The following is a 15467-nucleotide window of genomic DNA, read 5'->3' as shown; positions in this document are numbered from 1 at the left end:
AAGGTTTGGTCTGTGCTGTCCTGGGGCAGGACTTCCTCCTTAGTAGGGCTGCCACCTGGCTGTGTTTTTTGAACTACCTCGTCTGTACGTTTAATTCCAGGCTGGTAAAAATATTGAGAAAAGCTGTGAAATTCAGGTTCTAAGAAAGGAGGCAACCCCAATCTTATACACACTGCGCTGACACTTACAAAGGGTATTCCTGGTGCAGCAGGGAAATGTGCCCCCTGGAGACATCTTGCAGTCACTATGTGGACAAGCAAGAGCTCTGGAGCTCTGGAGCTCTCAGCTGATCACAGCAAGATGGAGTGCTTTCAGATGTTATTTGGAGTGAAAAAAAGAGCTGTGAGAAAGCTGTGTGATATTGTGAGAAAAGTCAATTAAAGAAGAACTAGTGGTAATGAAGCATTTGTAATTGAAAGGTTTCCTAATGTGTTTGAATCCATGAAAAGTGTAAAATGAAAGGTTTCCTATAAGAAATGTAAGTGTAGAAGTAAAAAGTGTAAGGAACTGCGCGTTCCCTGACCGGGAATCGAACCCGGGCCGCGGCGGTGAGAGCGCCGAATCCTAACCACTAGACCACCAGGGAGCAGGCACAGGTCGTCCACCACCACCCAATATAGAAACAAGAACTGGTCAGCAGGCTACTCAGGATCCCATTTCCTATTACAGGAAAATTAAAGCAGACATGCAAGGACACACCATTTTCAGGCACAGCATGAAGAAAGAAATTGACTGCACCTCAAATGCACTCACAACTCTTCACACTTTACAGCTCTCCAAGACCTAGCACACCCTCATAAGACATCCCATCCTTCAGCAGTTATAGCACTTACACACTTAACTAGCAGGAAAATTCAGAAGTACAATTAAAGGGACGATCAGTGCTTCTTCTCAGAGCCCCGATAGGAGGGCAGCTCTTAGCTTTCCCAGGTCAACGCAGGCATCTCCAGCTCTACATGTGCAGGCTTTTACTTAAGGTGCTGGGACCTGCACTCCTCTTTTACAATGCTGTGTATAGAACTACGAGTCCCACAATGCAGTGTAACACATGACCTGCTGTCGATAGTCATGGAAGAACCTCGGAACTAGAAAAGCTCTGATGAGATTAGTGGGTGGGCACGTCCGGGTCACTGCTTGTTTTCCTTTCTCAGTGTGTCTGTAAATTATACAACTTTACACTTTATCTAAAGATAAAAGGTTTCACCTTCCTATAAAATAATTCCTCCTTCAGAGTGTGCCCCAACATTTCATTTACTTAGTGTGAGAAAACAAAATAGCTTAAATGCATTTTTTTTATCATGCAGTACTTTCCTTTTTATCTCATGAAAAATCCTTGATTCCACCTTTCCTTTTTCAAGGAAGTAGGCAGGAAGTTTAAATGAAAAGGGAGAAATGGTTGTGAAAAAGAGTCTTAGGTCCAAATTGTGGGTGCTAGATTTTGAAAGGTACTTGATGGCATGAATAAATGTTTCGATTTGGAGGAGGTGTGTGGATGAAAGAAAAATGGGCGTACTCTGTAGTATGAGTGTGAGATTGTAAACGGTATTTGAAGTAAATATTGATTGCTGGTGCTCTGAAAATGTAGGTTTAAGCCTTTAAAAGAAGAGGCAGTTTCCCAGTGGGGGAATTGAACCCCAGTCTCCCAGGTCCCAGGGAGGGACACTCTCCACTATACTAAGTAGGAAGAGATATTTTTGCGTGTGCTGAGCAGCTCCTTCTTCTGTCCAACCCGCCCTCTCTGTGCCAGGCGTCTGAGTTTTTCCATTTCTCACTTCCTTCCCACCCACACGGGGGGGCAGAGCTGGCTTAAGGATGCTGCAACTGTTGCACTCGCACTGCTCGCTCACATGCACGGGGGCACCCACCTCAGGGGGGGGGGGGGCGCTCTGCTTAGTCTCAACTTAACATTTAATACAACCTGCTGCAGAGTTCCTTCCCTTTACAGATTTCAGGCAACAATCAAAATGGCAACACAACTCTTCTCATTAATCTTCCTGCCAGAGAGAGCTCAGATTTTTGCCTGCTAGCAGCAGGGCCGGCTGTAGCCCTGGTGGCTGGAAGACAGTCTTTTTTGGCACCCCCCAACCCCCTTCACTCCATCACCACCTACTCGGATTCACTCACTGCCACCCGCCAAATGTGCCCCTCATCTATCCATAGCCCCTCTCACATAGATTAGATTTGTTTTAAAGAGCTGGATAGCTGCTTGACTATCCAGACAGCTCTCCACATTAGATATGGTTCTGTTCTTTGCGTCAGGCACATGAACCCTCTACGCTATTTTATATCTAGTCAAAGCTGCCTCTGGACAAAACCACCAACTCTCTCCCTAGCAGGAACGGTAATCACAAGAGGTATCTTGGCATTTTATTTGCTTTCTGTAGTTTGGACACACAAGGAACTTTCCAGCATGAGCTTATAAATCGCAAGTTTCGTAAGTTATTGCTAAACACAGCGCCCCCCGAGGTCAGCAACTCCAATCCTGGTCAGCACCCGGTGCGGCCGCACTGCTCGCACCTCCCTAAACCCGGCCCTGAGTGGCAGTTTTGCATCGCCATGAAATTGTCATGCCGTTGAGGTCAGTGTGTGACGTGGCCAAGGCTATCCTATTTGAGGACTCCGGGAGAGACAGCTGCTCCCTTAATGAAGGAGTGGCCTTCTGACTGAATTCACCTGAGGCAGGGGCCCACTGTCAGAGGCCTTATGGGGCAGGGACCCGCTGCAACTCCTGGCTTGCCCCATGCAACCCCTGGAGAACCCTAAATGACATCCATGTAAGTGCCTACTGTCGAGGTCAGCAAGGTCAGTGTGTGGCTCGGCCCAGGCTATCCTATCTGAGGTCTCCTGAAGTGACAGCTGCCACCTTAAAGAAGGAGTGGCGTTCTGACTGGCGCCAACTGAGGTAGGGGCCCGCTGTCAGAGGCCATATGGGGGAGGGGCCCGCTGCGACATCTGGCTTGCCCCTTGCGACCCCTGGTGACCCCTAGGTGACATCCATGCGAGCGCTTGCCGTCAAGGTCAGCGTGTGGCGCGGCCAAGGCTATCCTCCCCTGAGGCTCCTGAAGGGACAGCTGGCGCCTGAAGTAAGGAGTGGCCTTCTGACCGAAGTCACCTGAGGCAGGTGCCCGCCGTCAGAGGCCTTATGGGGCAGGGGCTAAAGGGACATTTTAAGTCCAGCCAGAAGGCAGAAGGTTTGGTCTGTGCTGTCCTGGGGCAGGACTTCCTCCTTAGTAGGGCTGCCACCTGGCTGTGTTTTTTGAACTACCTCGTCTGTACGTTTAATTCCAGGCTGGTAAAAATATTGAGAAAAGCTGTGAAATTCAGGTTCTAAGAAAGGAGGCAACCCCAATCTTATACACACTGCGCTGACACTTACAAAGGGTATTCCTGGTGCAGCAGGGAAATGTGCCCCCTGGAGACATCTTGCAGTCACTATGTGGACAAGCAAGAGCTCTGGAGCTCTGGAGCTCTCAGCTGATCACAGCAAGATGGAGTGCTTTCAGATGTTATTTGGAGTGAAAAAAAGAGCTGTGAGAAAGCTGTGTGATATTGTGAGAAAAGTCAATTAAAGAAGAACTAGTGGTAATGAAGCATTTGTAATTGAAAGGTTTCCTAATGTGTTTGAATCCATGAAAAGTGTAAAATGAAAGGTTTCCTATAAGAAATGTAAGTGTAGAAGTAAAAAGTGTAAGGAACTGCGCGTTCCCTGACCGGGAATCGAACCCGGGCCGCGGCGGTGAGAGCGCCGAATCCTAACCACTAGACCACCAGGGAGCAGGCACAGGTCGTCCACCACCACCCAATATAGAAACAAGAACTGGTCAGCAGGCTACTCAGGATCCCATTTCCTATTACAGGAAAATTAAAGCAGACATGCAAGGACACACCATTTTCAGGCACAGCATGAAGAAAGAAATTGACTGCACCTCAAATGCACTCACAACTCTTCACACTTTACAGCTCTCCAAGACCTAGCACACCCTCATAAGACATCCCATCCTTCAGCAGTAATAGCACTTACACACTTAACTAGCAGGAAAATTCAGAAGTACAATTAAAGGGACGATCAGTGCTTCTTCTCAGAGCCCCGATAGGAGGGCAGCTCTTAGCTTTCCCAGGACAACGCAGGCATCTCCAGCTCTACATGTGCATGCTTTTACTTAAGGTGCTGGGACCTTCACTCCTCTTTTACAATGCTGTGTATAGAACTACGAGTCCCACAATGCAGTGTAACACATGACCTGCTGTCGATAGTCATGGAAGAACCTCGGAACTAGAAAAGCTCTGATGAGATTAGTGGGTGGGCACGTCCGGGTCACTGCTTGTTTTCCTTTCTCAGTGTGTCTGTAAATTATACAACTTTACACTTTATCTAAAGATAAAAGGTTTCACCTTCCTATAAAACAATTCCTCCTTCAGAGTGTGCCCCAACATTTCATTTACTTAGTGTGAGAAAACAAAATAGCTTAAATGCATTTTTTTTATCATGCAGTACTTTCCTTTTTATCTCATGAAAAATCCTTGATTCCACCTTTCCTTTTTCAAGGAAGTAGGCACGAAGTTTAAATGAAAAGGGAGAAATGGTTGTGAAAAAGAGTCTTAGGTCCAAATTGTGGGTGCTAGATTTTGAAAGGTACTTGATGGCATGAATAAATGTTTCGATTTGGAGGAGGTGTGTGGATGAAAGAAAAATGGGCGTACTCTGTAGTATGAGTGTGAGATTGTAAACGGTATTTGAAGTAAATATTGATTGCTGGTGCTCTGAAAATGTAGGTTTAAGCCTTTAAAAGAAGAGGCAGTTTCCAAGTGGGGGAATTGAACCCCAGTCTCCCAGGCAGGGACACTCTCCACTATACTAAGTAGGAAGAGATATTTTTGTGTGTGCTGCGCAGCTCCTTCTTCTGTCCAACCCGCCCTCTCTGTGCCAAGCGTCTGAGTTTTTCCATTTCTCACTTCCTTCCCACCCACACGGGGGGGCAGAGCTGGCTTAAGGATGCTGCAACTGTTGCACTCGCACTGCTCGCTCACATGCACGGGGGCACCCACCTCAGGGGGGGGGGGGGGCGCTCTGCTTAGTCTCAACTTAACATTTAATACAACCTGCTGCAGAGTTCCTTCCCTTTACAGATTTCAGGCAACAATCAAAATGGCAACACAACTCTTCTCATTAATCTTCCTGCCAGAGAGAGCCCAGATTTTTGCCTGCTAGCAGCAGGGCCGGCTGTAGCCCTGGTGGCTGGAAGACAGTCTTTTTTGGCACCCCCCAACCCCTTTCACTCCATCACCACCTACTCGGATTCACTCACTGCCACCCGCCAAATGTGCCCCTCATCTATCCATAGCCCCTCTCACATAGATTAGATTTGTTTTAAAGAGCTGGATAGCTGCTTGACTATCCAGACAGCTCTCCACATTAGATATGGTTCTGTTCTTTGCGTCAGGCACATGAACCCTCTACGCTATTTTATATCTAGTCAAAGCTGCCTCTGGACAAAACCACCAACTCTCTCCCTAGCAGGAACGGTAATCACAAGAGGTATCTTGGCATTTTATTTGCTTTCTGTAGTTTGGACACACAAGGAACTTTCCAGCATGAGCTTTTAAATCGCAAGTTTCGTAAGTTATTGCTAAACACAGCGCCCCCCGAGGTCAGCAACTCCAATCCTGGTCAGCACCCGGTGCGGCCGCACTGCTCGCACCTCCCTAAACCCGGCCCTGAGTGGCAGTTTTGCATCGCCATGAAATTGTCATGCCGTTGAGGTCAGTGTGTGACGTGGCCAAGGCTATCCTATTTGAGGACTCCGGGAGAGACAGCTGCTCCCTTAATGAAGGAGTGGCCTTCTGACTGAAGTCACCTGAGGCAGGGGCCCACTGTCAGAGGCCTTATGGGGCAGGGACCCGCTGCAACTCCTGGCTTGCCCCATGCAACCCCTGGAGAACCCTAAATGACATCCATGTAAGTGCCTACTGTCGAGGTCAGCAAGGTCAGTGTGTGGCTCGGCCCAGGCTATCCTATCTGAGGTCTCCTGAAGGGACAGCTGCCACCTTAAAGAAGGAGTGGCGTTCTGACTGGCGCCAACTGAGGTAGGGGCCCGCTGTCAGAGGCCATATGGGGGAGGGGCCCGCTGCGACATCTGGCTTGCCCCTTGCGACCCCTGGTGACCCCTAGGTGACATCCATGCGAGCGCTTGCCGTCAAGGTCAGCGTGTGGCACGGCCAAGGCTATCCTCCCCTGAGGCTCCTGAAGGGACAGCTGGCGCCTGAAGTAAGGAGTGGCCTTCTGACCGAAGTCACCTGAGGCAGGTGCCCGCCGTCAGAGGCCTTATGGGGCAGGGGCTAAAGGGACATTTTAAGTCCAGCCAGAAGGCAGAAGGTTTGGTCTGTGCTGTCCTGGGGCAGGACTTCCTCCTTAGTAGGGCTGCCACCTGGCTGTGTTTTTTGAACTACCTCGTCTGTACGTTTAATTCCAGGCTGGTAAAAATATTGAGAAAAGCTGTGAAATTCAGGTTCTAAGAAAGGAGGCAACCCCAATCTTATACACACTGCGCTGACACTTACAAAGGGTATTCCTGGTGCAGCAGGGAAATGTGCCCCCTGGAGACATCTTGCAGTCACTATGTGGACAAGCAAGAGCTCTGGAGCTCTGGAGCTCTCAGCTGATCACAGCAAGATGGAGTGCTTTCAGATGTTATTTGGAGTGAAAAAAAGAGCTGTGAGAAAGCTGTGTGATATTGTGAGAAAAGTCAATTAAAGAAGAACTAGTGGTAATGAAGCATTTGTAATTGAAAGGTTTCCTAATGTGTTTGAATCCATGAAAAGTGTAAAATGAAAGGTTTCCTATAAGAAATGTAAGTGTAGAAGTAAAAAGTGTAAGGAACTTCGCGTTCCCTGACCGGGAATCGAACCCGGGCCGCGGCGGTGAGAGCGCCGAATCCTAACCACTAGACCACCAGGGAGCAAGCACAGGTCGTCCACCACCACCCAATATAGAAACAAGAACTGGTCAGCAGGCTACTCAGGATCCCATTTCCTATTACAGGAAAATTAAAGCAGACATGCAAGGACACACCATTTTCAGGCACAGCATGAAGAAAGAAATTGACTGCACCTCAAATGCACTCACAACTCTTCACACTTTACAGCTCTCCAAGACCTAGCACACCCTCATAAGACATCCCATCCTTCAGCAGTAATAGCACTTACACACTTAACTAGCAGGAAAATTCAGAAGTACAATTAAAGGGACGATCAGTGCTTCTTCTCAGAGCCCCGATAGGAGGGCAGCTCTTAGCTTTCCCAGGTCAACGCAGGCATCTCCAGCTCTACATGTGCAGGCTTTTACTTAAGGTGCTGGGACCTGCACTCCTCTTTTACAATGCTGTGTATAGAACTACGAGTCCCACAATGCAGTGTAACACATGACCTGCTGTCGATAGTCATGGAAGAACCTCGGAACTAGAAAAGCTCTGATGAGATTAGTGGGTGGGCACGTCCGGGTCAATGCTTGTTTTCCTTTCTCAGTGTGTCTGTAAATTATACAACTTTACACTTTATCTAAAGATAAAAGGTTTCACCTTCCTATAAAACAATTCCTCCTTCAGAGTGTGCCCCAACATTTCATTTACTTAGTGTGAGAAAACAAAATAGCTTAAATGCATTTTTTTTATCATGCAGTACTTTCCTTTTTATCTCATGAAAAATCCTTGATTCCACCTTTCCTTTTTCAAGGAAGTAGGCAGGAAGTTTAAATGAAAAGGGAGAAATGGTTGTGAAAAAGAGTCTTAGGTCCAAATTGTGGGTGCTAGATTTTGAAAGGTACTTGATGGCATGAATAAATGTTTCGATTTGGAGGAGGTGTGTGGATGAAAGAAAAATGGGCGTACTCTGTAGTATGAGTGTGAGATTGTAAACGGTATTTGAAGTAAATATTGATTGCTGGTGCTCTGAAAATGTAGGTTTAAGCCTTTAAAAGAAGAGGCAGTTTCCCAGTTGGGGAATTGAACCCCAGTCTCCCAGGTCCCAGGCAGGGACACTCTCCACTATACTAAGTAGGAAGAGATATTTTTGTGTGTGCTGAGCAGCTCCTTCTTCTGTCCAACCCGCCCTCTCTGTGCCAGGCGTCTGAGTTTTTCCATTTCTCACTTCCTTCCCACCCACACGGGGGGCAGAGCTGGCTTAAGGATGCTGCAACTGTTGCACTCGCACTGCTCGCTCACATGCACGGGGGCACCCACCTCAGGGGGGGGGGGCGCTCTGCTTAGTCTCAACTTAACATTTAATACAACCTGCTGCAGAGTTCCTTCCCTTTACAGATTTCAGGCAACAATCAAAATGGCAACACAACTCTTCTCATTAATCTTCCTGCCAGAGAGAGCCCAGATTTTTGCCTGCTAGCAGCAGGGCCGGCTGTAGCCCTGGTGGCTGGAAGACAGTCTTTTTTGGCCCCCCCCCAACCCCCTTCACTCCATCACCACCTACTCGGATTCACTCACTGCCACCCGCCAAATGTGCCCCTCATCTATCCATAGCCCCTCTCACATAGATTAGATTTGTTTTAAAGAGCTGGATAGCTGCTTGACTATCCAGACAGCTCTCCACATTAGATATGGTTCTGTTCTTTGCGTCAGGCACATGAACCCTCTACGCTATTTTATATCTAGTCAAAGCTGCCTCTGGACAAAACCACCAACTCTCTCCCTAGCAGGAACGGTAATCACAAGAGGTATCTTGGCATTTTATTTGCTTTCTGTAGTTTGGACACACAAGGAACTTTCCAGCATGAGCTTTTAAATCGCAAGTTTCGTAAGTTATTGCTAAACACAGCGCCCCCCGAGGTCAGCAACTCCAATCCTGGTCAGCACCCGGTGCGGCCGCACTGCTCGCACCTCCCTAAACCCGGCCCTGAGTGGCAGTTTTGCATCGCCATGAAATTGTCATGCCGTTGAGGTCAGTGTGTGACGTGGCCAAGGCTATCCTATTTGAGGACTCCGGGAGAGACAGCTGCTCCCTTAATGAAGGAGTGGCCTTCTGACTGAAGTCACCTGAGGCAGGGGCCCACTGTCAGAGGCCTTATGGGGCAGGGACCCGCTGCAACTCCTGGCTTGCCCCATGCAACCCCTGGAGAACCCTAAATGACATCCATGTAAGTGCCTACTGTCGAGGTCAGCAAGGTCAGTGTGTGGCTCGGCCCAGGCTATCCTATCTGAGGTCTCCTGAAGGGACAGCTGCCACCTTAAAGAAGGAGTGGCGTTCTGACTGGCGCCAACTGAGGTAGGGGCCCGCTGTCAGAGGCCATATGGGGGAGGGGCCCGCTGCGACATCTGGCTTGCCCCTTGCGACCCCTGGTGACCCCTAGGTGACATCCATGCGAGCGCTTGCCGTCAAGGTCAGCGTGTGGCACGGCCAAGGCTATCCTCCCCTGAGGCTCCTGAAGGGACAGCTGGCGCCTGAAGTAAGGAGTGGCCTTCTGACCGAAGTCACCTGAGGCAGGTGCCCGCCGTTATTGGCCTTATGGGGCAGGGGCTAAAGGGACATTTTAAGTCCAGCCAGAAGGCAGAAGGTTTGGTCTGTGCTGTCCTGGGGCAGGACTTCCTCCTTAGTAGGGCTGCCACCTGGCTGTGTTTTTTGAACTACCTCGTCTGTACGTTTAATTCCAGGCTGGTAAAAATATTGAGAAAAGCTGTGAAATTCAGGTTCTAAGAAAGGAGGCAACCCCAATCTTATACACACTGCGCTGACACTTACAAAGGGTATTCCTGGTGCAGCAGGGAAATGTGCCCCCTGGAGACATCTTGCAGTCACTATGTGGACAAGCAAGAGCTCTGGAGCTCTCAGCTGATCACAGCAAGATGGAGTGCTTTCAGATGTTATTTGGAATGAAAAAAAGAGCTGTGAGAAAGCTGTGTGATATTGTGAGAAAAGTCAATTAAAGAAGAACTAGTGGTAATGAAGCATTTGTAATTGAAAGGTTTCCTAATGTGTTTGAATCCATGAAAAGTGTAAAATGAAAGGTTTCCTATAAGAAATGTAAGTGTAAGGAACTTCGCGTTCCCTGACCGGGAATCGAACCCGGGCCGCAGCGGTGAGAGCGCCGAATCCTAACCACTAGACCACCAGGGAGCAGGCACAGGTTGTCCACCACCACCCAATATAGAAACAAGAACTGGTCAGCAGGCTACTCAGGATCCCATTTCCTATTACAGGAAAATTAAAGCAGACATGCAAGGACACACCATTTTCAGGCACAGCATGAAGAAAGAAATTGACTGCACCTCAAATGCACTCACAACTCTTCACACTTTACAGCTCTCCAAGACCTAGCACACCCTCATAAGACATCCCATCCTTCAGCAGTTATAGCACTTACACACTTAACTAGCAGGAAAATTCAGAAGTACAATTAAAGGGACGATCAGTGCTTCTTCTCAGAGCCCCGATAGGAGGGCAGCTCTTAGCTTTCCCAGGTCAACGCAGGCATCTCCAGCTCTACATGTGCAGGCTTTTACTTAAGGTGCTGGGACCTGCACTCCTCTTTTACAATGCTGTGTATAGAACTACGAGTCCCACAATGCAGTGTAACACATGACCTGCTGTCGATAGTCATGGAAGAACCTCGGAACTAGAAAAGCTCTGATGAGATTAGTGGGTGGGCACGTCCGGGTCACTGCTTGTTTTCCTTTCTCAGTGTGTCTGTAAATTATACAACTTTACACTTTATCTAAAGATAAAAGGTTTCACCTTCCTATAAAACAATTCCTCCTTCAGAGTGTGCCCAACATTTCATTTACTTAGTGTGAGAAAACAAAATAGCTTAAATGCATTTTTTTTATCATGCAGTACTTTCCTTTTTATCTCATGAAAAATCCTTGATTCCACCTTTCCTTTTTCAAGGAAGTAGGCAGGAAGTTTAAATGAAAAGGGAGAAATGGTTGTGAAAAAGAGTCTTAGGTCCAAATTGTGGGTGCTAGATTTTGAAAGGTACTTGATGGCATGAATAAATGTTTCGATTTGGAGAAGGTGTGTGGATGAAAGAAAAATGGGCGTACTCTGTAGTATGAGTGTGAGATTGTAAACGGTATTTGAAGTAAATATTGATTGCTGGTGCTCTGAAAATGTAGGTTTAAGCCTTTAAAAGAAGAGGCAGTTTCCAAGTGGGGGAATTGAACCCCAGTCTCCCAGGCAGGGACACTCTCCACTATACTAAGTAGGAAGAGATATTTTTGTGTGTGCTGAGCAGCTCCTTCTTCTGTCCAACCCGCCCTCTCTGTGCCAAGCGTCTGAGTTTTTCCATTTCTCACTTCCTTCCCACCCACACGGGGGGGCAGAGCTGGCTTAAGGATGCTGCAACTGTTGCACTCGCACTGCTCGCTCACATGCACGGGGGCACCCACCTCAGGGGGGGGGGGGGGGGGCGCTCTGCTTAGTCTCAACTTAACATTTAATACAACCTGCTGCAGAGTTCCTTCCCTTTACAGATTTCAGGCAACAATCAAAATGGCAACACAACTCTTCTCATTAATCTTCCTGCCAGAGAGAGCCCAGATTTTTGCCTGCTAGCAGCAGGGCCGGCTGTAGCCCTGGTGGCTGGAAGACAGTCTTTTTTGGCACCCCCCCAACCCCCTTCACTCCATCACCACCTACTCGGATTCACTCACTGCCACCTGCCAAATGTGCCCCTCATCTATCCATAGCCCCTCTCACATAGATTAGATTTGTTTTAAAGAGCTGGATAGCTGCTTGACTATCCAGACAGCTCTCCACATTAGATATGGTTCTGTTCTTTGCGTCAGGCACATGAACCCTCTACGCTATTTTATATCTAGTCAAAGCTGCCTCTGGACAAAACCACCAACTCTCTCCCTAGCAGGAACGGTAATCACAAGAGGTATCTTGGCATTTTATTTGCTTTCTGTAGTTTGGACACACAAGGAACTTTCCAGCATGAGCTTTTAAATCGCAAGTTTCGTAAGTTATTGCTAAACACAGCGCCCCCCGAGGTCAGCAACTCCAATCCTGGTCAGCACCCGGTGCGGCCGCACTGCTCGCACCTCCCTAAACCCGGCCCTGAGTGGCAGTTTTGCATCGCCATGAAATTGTCATGCCGTTGAGGTCAGTGTGTGACGTGGCCAAGGCTATCCTATTTGAGGACTCCGGGAGAGACAGCTGCTCCCTTAATGAAGGAGTGGCCTTCTGACTGAAGTCACCTGAGGCAGGGGCCCACTGTCAGAGGCCTTATGGGGCAGGGACCCGCTGCAACTCCTGGCTTGCCCCATGCAACCCCTGGAGAACCCTAAATGACATCCATGTAAGTGCCTACTGTCGAGGTCAGCAAGGTCAGTGTGTGGCTCGGCCCAGGCTATCCTATCTGAGGTCTCCTGAAGGGACAGCTGCCACCTTAAAGAAGGAGTGGCGTTCTGACTGGCGCCAACTGAGGTAGGGGCCCGCTGTCAGAGGCCATATGGGGGAGGGGCCCGCTGCGACATCTGGCTTGCCCCTTGCGACCCCTGGTGACCCCTAGGTGACATCCATGCGAGCGCTTGCCGTCAAGGTCAGCGTGTGGCACGGCCAAGGCTATCCTCCCCTGAGGCTCCTGAAGGGACAGCTGGCGCCTGAAGTAAGGAGTGGCCTTCTGACCGAAGTCACCTGAGGCAGGTGCCCGCCGTCAGAGGCCTTATGGGGCAGGGGCTAAAGGGACATTTTAAGTCCAGCCAGAAGGCAGAAGGTTTGGTCTGTGCTGTCCTGGGGCAGGACTTCCTCCTTAGTAGGGCTGCCACCTGGCTGTGTTTTTTGAACTACCTCGTCTGTACGTTTAATTCCAGGCTGGTAAAAATATTGAGAAAAGCTGTGAAATTCAGGTTCTAAGAAAGGAGGCAACCCCAATCTTATACACACTGCGCTGACACTTACAAAGGGTATTCCTGGTGCAGCAGGGAAATGTGCCCCCTGGAGACATCTTGCAGTCACTATGTGGACAAGCAAGAGCTCTGGAGCTCTGGAGCTCTCAGCTGATCACAGCAAGATGGAGTGCTTTCAGATGTTATTTGGAGTGAAAAAAAGAGCTGTGAGAAAGCTGTGTGATATTGTGAGAAAAGTCAATTAAAGAAGAACTAGTGGTAATGAAGCATTTGTAATTGAAAGGTTTCCTAATGTGTTTGAATCCATGAAAAGTGTAAAATGAAAGGTTTCCTATAAGAAATGTAAGTGTAGAAGTAAAAAGTGTAAGGAACTTCGCGTTCCCTGACCGGGAATCGAACCCGGGCCGCGGCGGTGAGAGCGCCGAATCCTAACCACTAGACCACCAGGGAGCAGGCACAGGTCGTCCACCACCACCCAATATAGAAACAAGAACTGGTCAGCAGGCTACTCAGGATCCCATTTCCTATTACAGGAAAATTAAAGCAGACATGCAAGGACACACCATTTTCAGGCACAGCATGAAGAAAGAAATTGACTGCACCTCAAATGCACTCACAACTCTTCACACTTTACAGCTCTCCAAGACCTAGCACACCCTCATAAGACATCCCATCCTTCAGCAGTAATAGCACTTACACACTTAACTAGCAGGAAAATTCAGAAGTACAATTAAAGGGACGATCAGTGCTTCTTCTCAGAGCCCCGATAGGAGGGCAGCTCTTAGCTTTCCCAGGTCAACGCAGGCATCTCCAGCTCTACATGTGCAGGCTTTTACTTAAGGTGCTGGGACCTGCACTCCTCTTTTACAATGCTGTGTATAGAACTACGAGTCCCACAATGCAGTGTAACACATGACCTGCTGTCGATAGTCATGGAAGAACCTCGGAACTAGAAAAGCTCTGATGAGATTAGTGGGTGGGCACGTCTGGGTCAATGCTTGTTTTCCTTTCTCAGTGTGTCTGTAAATTATACAACTTTACACTTTATCTAAAGATAAAAGGTTTCACCTTCCTATAAAACAATTCCTCCTTCAGAGTGTGCCCCAACATTTCATTTACTTAGTGTGAGAAAACAAAATAGCTTAAATGCATTTTTTTTATCATGCAGTACTTTCCTTTTTATCTCATGAAAAATCCTTGATTCCACCTTTCCTTTTTCAAGGAAGTAGGCACGAAGTTTAAATGAAAAGGGAGAAATGGTTGTGAAAAAGAGTCTTAGGTCCAAATTGTGGGTGCTAGATTTTGAAAGGTACTTGATGGCATGAATAAATGTTTCGATTTGGAGGAGGTGTGTGGATGAAAGAAAAATGGGCGTACTCTGTAGTATGAGTGTGAGATTGTAAACGGTATTTGAAGTAAATATTGATTGCTGGTGCTCTGAAAATGTAGGTTTAAGCCTTTAAAAGAAGAGGCAGTTTCCAAGTGGGGGAATTGAACCCGAGTCTCCCAGGAAGGGACACTCTCCACTATACTAAGTAGGAAGAGAAATTTTTGTGTGTGCTGAGCAGCTCCTTCTTCTGTCCAACCCGCCCTCTCTGTGCCAAGCGTCTGAGTTTTTCCATTTCTCACTTCCTTCCCACCCACACGGGGGGGCAGAGCTGGCTTAAGGATGCTGCAACTGTTGCACTCGCACTGCTCGCTCACATGCACGGGGGCACCCACCTCAGGGGGGGGGGGGGGCGCTCTGCTTAGTCTCAACTTAACATTTAATACAACCTGCTGCAGAGTTCCTTCCCTTTACAGATTTCAGGCAACAATCAAAATGGCAACACAACTCTTCTCATTAATCTTCCTGCCAGAGAGAGCCCAGATTTTTGCCTGCTAGCAGCAGGGCCGGCTGTAGCCCTGGTGGCTGGAAGACAGTCTTTTTTGGCACCCCCCCAACCCCCTTCACTCCATCACCACCTACTCGGATTCACTCACTGCCACCTGCCAAATGTGCCCCTCATCTATCCATAGCCCCTCTCACATAGATTAGATTTGTTTTAAAGAGCTGGATAGCTGCTTGACTATCCAGACAGCTCTCCACATTAGATATGGTTCTGTTCTTTGCGTCAGGCACATGAACCCTCTACGCTATTTTATATCTAGTCAAAGCTGCCTCTGGACAAAACCACCAACTCTCTCCCTAGCAGGAACGGTAATCACAAGAGGTATCTTGGCATTTTATTTGCTTTCTGTAGTTTGGACACACAAGGAACTTTCCAGCATGAGCTTTTAAATCGCAAGTTTCGTAAGTTATTGCTAAACACAGCGCCCCCCGAGGTCAGCAACTCCAATCCTGGTCAGCACCCGGTGCGGCCGCACTGCTCGCACCTCCCTAAACCCGGCCCTGAGTGGCAGTTTTGCATCGCCATGAAATTGTCATGCCGTTGAGGTCAGTGTGTGACGTGGCCAAGGCTATCCTATTTGAGGACTCCGGGAGAGACAGCTGCTCCCTTAATGAAGGAGTGGCCTTCTGACTGAAGTCACCTGAGGCAGGGGCCCACTGTCAGAGGCCTTATGGGGCAGGGACCCGCTGCAACTCCTGGCTTGCCCCATGCAACCCCTGGA

At 48.4% G+C, this 15467-nt stretch overlaps 5 non-coding genes across 5 annotated transcripts; all 5 read right to left on the bottom strand.

The window, feature by feature from the left end:
• Positions 1-514: 514 nt before the first annotated feature.
• TRNAE-CUC (transfer RNA glutamic acid (anticodon CUC)) lies at positions 515-586 on the bottom strand. Its single transcript has one exon. It is a non-coding gene; the product is annotated as a tRNA-Glu (tRNA).
• A 3116-nt stretch (positions 587-3702) lies between these two features.
• TRNAE-CUC (transfer RNA glutamic acid (anticodon CUC)) lies at positions 3703-3774 on the bottom strand. The gene has a single exon. It is a non-coding gene; the product is annotated as a tRNA-Glu (tRNA).
• Positions 3775-6884: 3110 nt separating this feature from the next.
• Positions 6885-6956, bottom strand: TRNAE-CUC (transfer RNA glutamic acid (anticodon CUC)). The gene has a single exon. It is a non-coding gene; the product is annotated as a tRNA-Glu (tRNA).
• A 3091-nt stretch (positions 6957-10047) lies between these two features.
• TRNAE-CUC (transfer RNA glutamic acid (anticodon CUC)) lies at positions 10048-10119 on the bottom strand. The gene has a single exon. It is a non-coding gene; the product is annotated as a tRNA-Glu (tRNA).
• A 3113-nt stretch (positions 10120-13232) lies between these two features.
• On the bottom strand, positions 13233-13304 carry TRNAE-CUC (transfer RNA glutamic acid (anticodon CUC)). The gene has a single exon. It is a non-coding gene; the product is annotated as a tRNA-Glu (tRNA).
• Positions 13305-15467: the final 2163 nt, after the last annotated feature.

The sequence above is a fragment of the Pleurodeles waltl genome, unplaced genomic scaffold, assembly GCF_031143425.1.
Source record: "Pleurodeles waltl isolate 20211129_DDA unplaced genomic scaffold, aPleWal1.hap1.20221129 scaffold_86, whole genome shotgun sequence".
NCBI lineage: Eukaryota > Metazoa > Chordata > Amphibia > Caudata > Salamandridae > Pleurodeles > Pleurodeles waltl.
Note: the sequence above shows the minus strand (reverse complement) of the source record. Positions and strands in the feature narration are given on the sequence as shown.